The sequence below is a fragment of the Triplophysa rosa genome, unplaced genomic scaffold, assembly GCF_024868665.1.
Source record: "Triplophysa rosa unplaced genomic scaffold, Trosa_1v2 scaffold60_ERROPOS404118, whole genome shotgun sequence".
NCBI classification, from domain to species: Eukaryota; Metazoa; Chordata; class Actinopteri; order Cypriniformes; family Nemacheilidae; genus Triplophysa; species Triplophysa rosa.
In genome coordinates, this window is record NW_026634624.1 from 67865 (window position 1) to 73671 (window position 5807).

Sequence of the window (5807 nt, forward strand, 5' to 3'; positions counted from 1 at the left end):
GTGAACAGCCCTTAAGTCGTGTTCCCCAGACTTGCTCAAACTGTTTGAACTACTGTAAGTCGTGTTCCCCAGACTTGTTTGAACTACTGCTGTTTGCCAGTTGTGTTCCATAAACTGACATGTTCTGCAGCTAAAAAAACACTTGTGTTTCTCAACAGAACTTGTTTGTGTGTGATCCAGTACTTCTAAAAGTTACTGAGGCCATTTTTGTTTTTATCAGGTCTGTTGCACAGCACATTATCTCAGGACCATTCACAGAATTAACAGCCCTGGATGTTAAGGTAAAAAAATCACTTGCTTTGTTTGTGTATGTTTTGGAATAAAGTAGTCTAAAACAAAATTAGATTTTTTATTATTATTTAGTATTAATTCATTATTGGTTTTGTCACATTATAGGCTATTACTACATTAACAATTTCTCATTTCACAAGACCTTATCACATTAACACATCTAAATATGTAAACTTTTGATATTTTATTTATTTTAAAAGGGGCTCCCTTGACAAAATTACGGCATTGACTGTGGAATCTTCATGATAATGGTAAGTAAACAGTTTTTCAGTTAAATAAACAAAAAAAAACATTTTTAATTCATACACTCTCACAGAATGTCCATTTACAGTGCCTAAAGCCAGCCTACAAAATGCTGCTTTTTCCTTTACTTCACTGACATTGTGCTTAGGTATAAATGGAACAAGGCTCAAACGATAGCAGCACAGTGTCAGCGCTCTGTTACGTTGCTTTAGTTGTTTCTTTTCTCAGTTCCACATTAATCAGTTTTTGCTAACGTAATTGGAGTCATACTGTTGCAATAGAGGATTCTCTGTTTTAATTCAGTTTGCTGACTTCACATGCACACAAAATATGAATTGTACAAACTTTGCTATATTTGCAGTACTCCTGGTATGTTGTCATGGAAGCTCCATTTGATTTCACAATTGTAAGTATATATTCAATGTTCATAAATATGGTTAATATATGTGAAGTTTGGTTTTTGATTTGGTCCTCAGATTTCTTCAGTTTTTACCTTTTAGTTTTGGAGGGGTTTCTTTACTTGCTGTAAGGGTTTAAGTGAGGGTTAAACTGTAAATTTATTGTACTCTGATGTCTTTTTCAGCATGACATGCCTTGCTTAAGGAGGTGGTGGTGCACAGTGTTGGTGGAAAATCTTGAGATTGAAGGGTACTGGTGCCTTTAAAAAATCAAGAGAAAGTCAAGATATTATAAGCAGTTATCTGGGGCAGCAAGGTTAATTTAGATTTTATTTATTCACTACTACAGCCATGGCCGGAGGTTTGCCCACTTTACCGAACAGGGAATACAGATGTCCTGGGGATGTCTGGACCCAATTTTCCGCATCCCTAGGAAGAGGAAATATGAGGTCACCATGGTAAGAATTATGGCCAAGCTTAGGACCAAAATTTGGTCTAGAAAGTAATCGTCATTTTTGTGCTTTACATGTACTAACCTGTTATGTAAAATGTATCTCACTCCCTTGATGTAAAGGAACATGAAACCCCCTCAAACCCCCTCGATTTGAAGAAGCCTTGCGGTGTCGAGTCTTCTTTGGAGGGCATTGGCATTTTGCAGGCATGTATCTACATTTGATTTCCTTCAGTTTTTAGATATGAAGCAACTCTATTAAACTCACTTACAGGGTCACAGTTATATGTGCACTCTGTGAACACATGCCAGCCTGCTACTTCTAACATACTGTATCTTAATCCAAGAAAATACATGCTATAAATGCCAAATGTGTAAATGTATGTCAGCTGCCTGAGAAAATTTTGAAAAATCGACTTTAACAAGAAAGGCAGAAAGTTATTTACTTGTAGTCCTTAATAGAAAAATAAGTTTTAATGGTTGAAAGAATGTGCCAGATCAAATTTGCAAGTTTAAGTTCTTTCCATTTGTTATTTGAAAATGTTGTATGCATGTTTAAACTTGCATCTTTGCTTCGCCTGGTACAGCAGCCAACCATTGTAAGAGACCTGCATACAGCATGGGACTGGGTTCAGAGTCACAGAGACCTGTTCCGTGGGGAGGTGACAGAGCCTGCCTTTTTGGGGATGAAGAGGGAGGAACAACAAAATGCCCTCAGGAAGGTCCTGGAAGATCCATTCTCAGAGAACAAGGATGACTTCATGTGTGTGTTTCACTTGCAAGAAGACGTGGAAAAGTTTTTATCTTACTGTCTTGATGAACATGGCCTAAAAGTCAACGCCATGTTCAACATTTATTGTTGAACAAATTGAAGTAATAAAAATATTGAACAAATTGAAGTAATTTAATAAACTGAATGAATGAATAAATGCATTTATTTTGTGTGTTTCTGTGTTAAAAGTATGCTCAAATATCAGAACAACTGAATAGAACATTTTTATAAAATGATACACTGACAAATAAATCTGTATTTCCCTAATAGTATCTAAACTATTGTTTAATTTTTATTTGTTTTAATACGTTTGATTTGTGCCACATATAAACCTGGCATATTTTACAAAAAATATAGAGAATCACTCATTAAAAACTACTTCCGGTACGGATGGCGTAGTGACACCGCGAGAGGGCGGAGTTTAGTTACACTACACAGGATTAATAAATTATGCCACACTGAATCAATACAGTAAACTATACAGTACATAATACATTCAAGCTTTTCTTTATTCATTATCATGTAAGGAGTTGTATTTTAATGTCTGTGGTTGTTAAGGATTACAGTGTCATCCAGGCAACAGTCACTTCCATTTGGCGTTAGGACGGTATGTCAGTGTGCATACTCTTTGACTCCGCAGTCAAGTATAACTATACTATTAGGGCATATAATAAGTAGGCGGATTGGGACGACAGACTCGAAACACCAAGGATTTAGTGAGAGCCGGATGCAGCAACTGTGTCGCAACAACGAGCGGCCATCTTGGCGACAACATCTTGTTTTGACATCTCACGTGGTTCTGTGTGATTTGGACAACTTCAAGTTACGCCTCCTGCTTGAAGTTACGCCCCCTTGTTGTTACGCCTCTCTCTTGCAGTCCGCAGACAGATACTATTGCATTTTCCTCCAGGCCAACGCTGCAATGGCTTGGCACGTTCGGCTGTGAAAGGTTGATGGAGACGAACTTAGCTTTTCTTTGTCACGTAGAGCACAGGGAAACTGCTCTTTTCAGAATTTAGAAACAACACGTTGCGGCAAGTTGTGGGACGTCACGCTAAGCAGAGTTAAGAGAGCCTCACTATAAAACAGAGGTATTTCTAACTGATCAAGCAACCAGACGGCTTCCCATACCGGGAGTCGAACCCGGGCCACCTGGGTGAAAACCAGGAATCCTAACCGCTAGACCATATGGGACACCCAAGCAGGGGCGATACACACTGCAACTGTTAGGCAGAGACAAGGAAGTGAAGCAACAACCAGAAGCTTTTGTGGCACTACAGAAAGCATTTTTAATCTCTCTCTGCGCACGTATGAACAACGGACCTGTTCACAGACTTGTCAGCTGCAAATGAGCCCGCTGACAAGAATTCGCTTTAGCCATTTAACAAAACCTGATTCGAAGCCTCAAAAAATGTGTAAACCTCCCCTGCACCGAAATCTTTAGTAAAGGCAAAAGACGAATGTAGGGATGAAGAGAAACTTGAGCTGTACCCACCAGCCCTCGACCCATTGTGGTCCTTAGGTCACACCACAGAATTCAAAGAGGGTCAACTCTGGACGGTCAACTCCTAGGACATTCCAACTGGGGTTAAAACGAAATAAAATGCCTTCCCTTCACCAAATAACTGTAAACCCCTCTGATGACATGTTGCTGAATCTAACAGCATGCTGTGCACAGGTACTAGGACTGGGATCTGACTGGATAACAGAGGAACACATTTCCCACCTCTGACAAATGCCAGCCGATGCACTGAGAGATTATGGGAAGGCCTTCTTCTTCCTCTCTTTTATTTCTGTTCAACTACAGGTTAAACACCCAACCCTCTCATTGACGTGTATCTAGTTTTTTTTTTCTTTTTTGGGGGGGGGGGCGTTTTTGGGTACATCTAACATGCAATCTTTGGTTTTAAAATTTTATTATTTGTTTCTGAGCAAATCATTTTGACTGATGGCAAAGTTAAGTTTCACTTTCTAATTATGATTTAATGTTGTACCGGAGCGCTGTCTGCTGGAGTAGGCTACTTTTTACTAAATCATTTGCTTGTGATATTTCCTATTTTACAAACTTCTTATACTTTGTAATAATTATTGTGTTTTGTGTCATATTTCGTTTTATTCTAAACAAAATCAATTAGGATAATCAGAGCAGTAGCACTGCCAGAATCACATGTTAATATTCTTAAAATTAAAATACAGGAAGCACAGTTTTGTTTTATGTCTAAATGTTTAAATTTACTTAGTTTAAACCTAAAGCTACATTAAAATAAATATTATGAGATAGGATTGCATGCATTTTATTGAGTGATGCATCGAGTACTCTGCTGTTCCAACTGTAATGTAACCCGGACTGTGTCCTCTCGTCCTCGTGGGTTCGAAATCCCAAGTGTGAACTTGCCGAGTCTGATGTAGCAAGGACACAAGTCCCTTCTTTACGTTCTTAAAATTGAGATATGCTGCAAGTTAGCTCAGGCCAAGGAGTTATTGCTATACGCTACTGGTAGCATATGATAAGATACATCAAAATATACAGTTAAGATACTGCAGCGGCATTCCACCTTTCACTCAAGTGGCCATGTCCTCAATTATGTAGAACTTTAAGGCTTAAAACAATTTAAACGGATGAGTTATAAAAACACTCACCCCCCTCAAAGTTGTCAGGAATGACCAAATTAGCTCTATAGACCAAAATCACTTTTGTACCAGGCTGTAAAAATATTTTATCTGCTGCGAAGTTGGGCATTTCACCCCCATTTGGAGCCAGCCTCTAGCGGCTAGTTGAAGAATTGCGATTTAAGTCACTTCCTTATTGCTTTCATGAGAGAGACCTGAAGGTTGCCACTCTGTACTTACCACTACATGATCACGACGAGAGGCCTGAAGTGATGGCAGGGATCGGCATTTGCTGAAGGTCTCAATCAAGTTTGAGAGCATTTTCAGAGGCGAGCCAGTCTTGAAGATTAAACAAGACACCTGAAGGGCTCAACGTAGTCGGCAGCATTCGAACCTGCGCAGGGAGACCCCAATGGATTTCTAGTCCATCGCCTTAACCACTCGGCCAAAAACAGGGCAAAATGGACTGCTACAAGGGGGAAAGAAAGGGAAAAGAGAGGGGGAAGGTGGAAAGAAAGACAGAAACAAAATGACTATATTATAATTTTTGAATGCTCACAAAGGATTTAAGTAAAGGGTTTGATTGATTTTTGATTATACAATTTCTAAAAAAACTTAAAATAAAAAATACTGATCTGACAAACACATCACACACTCTTGCCAGGACTTGCACCTGGATTCTTCCACCCAAAGGATGGATGTGTTACTATTACACCACAAGAGTTATGTCTTTCTTTTTTACAAACACTGCAAATTAACAAATTTACACGGCAAGTAAAAACAAAATGTTCACAGCACAACACACATAGCACAATATACATAACTGCAATATATAAAACGAAAAAAAATCAAAGAGCTTGTACATTCTCCCTCCACTGTGCAATCGAGAGGCCTGAGGCTGGACAATACCACCGGCCCTTCAGCTGAGTGTGGCCAGTTGTCTTATTTTTTGCCAGCCCACACTGCTTGCAGATATAGTGATAAATATCCTTTGCAAGTCGTTTCCGTGGTGGTTCACCCCTAGCCACTCGCTCCTCATCCT

General features: G+C 39.2%; 1 non-coding gene across 1 annotated transcript; it reads right to left on the minus strand.

The window, feature by feature from the left end:
- Window positions 1–3277: 3277 nt before the first annotated feature.
- On the minus strand, window positions 3278–3349 carry trnae-uuc (transfer RNA glutamic acid (anticodon UUC)). The gene has a single exon. It is a non-coding gene; the product is annotated as a tRNA-Glu (tRNA).
- Between the last annotated feature and the right edge of the window lie 2458 nt (window positions 3350–5807).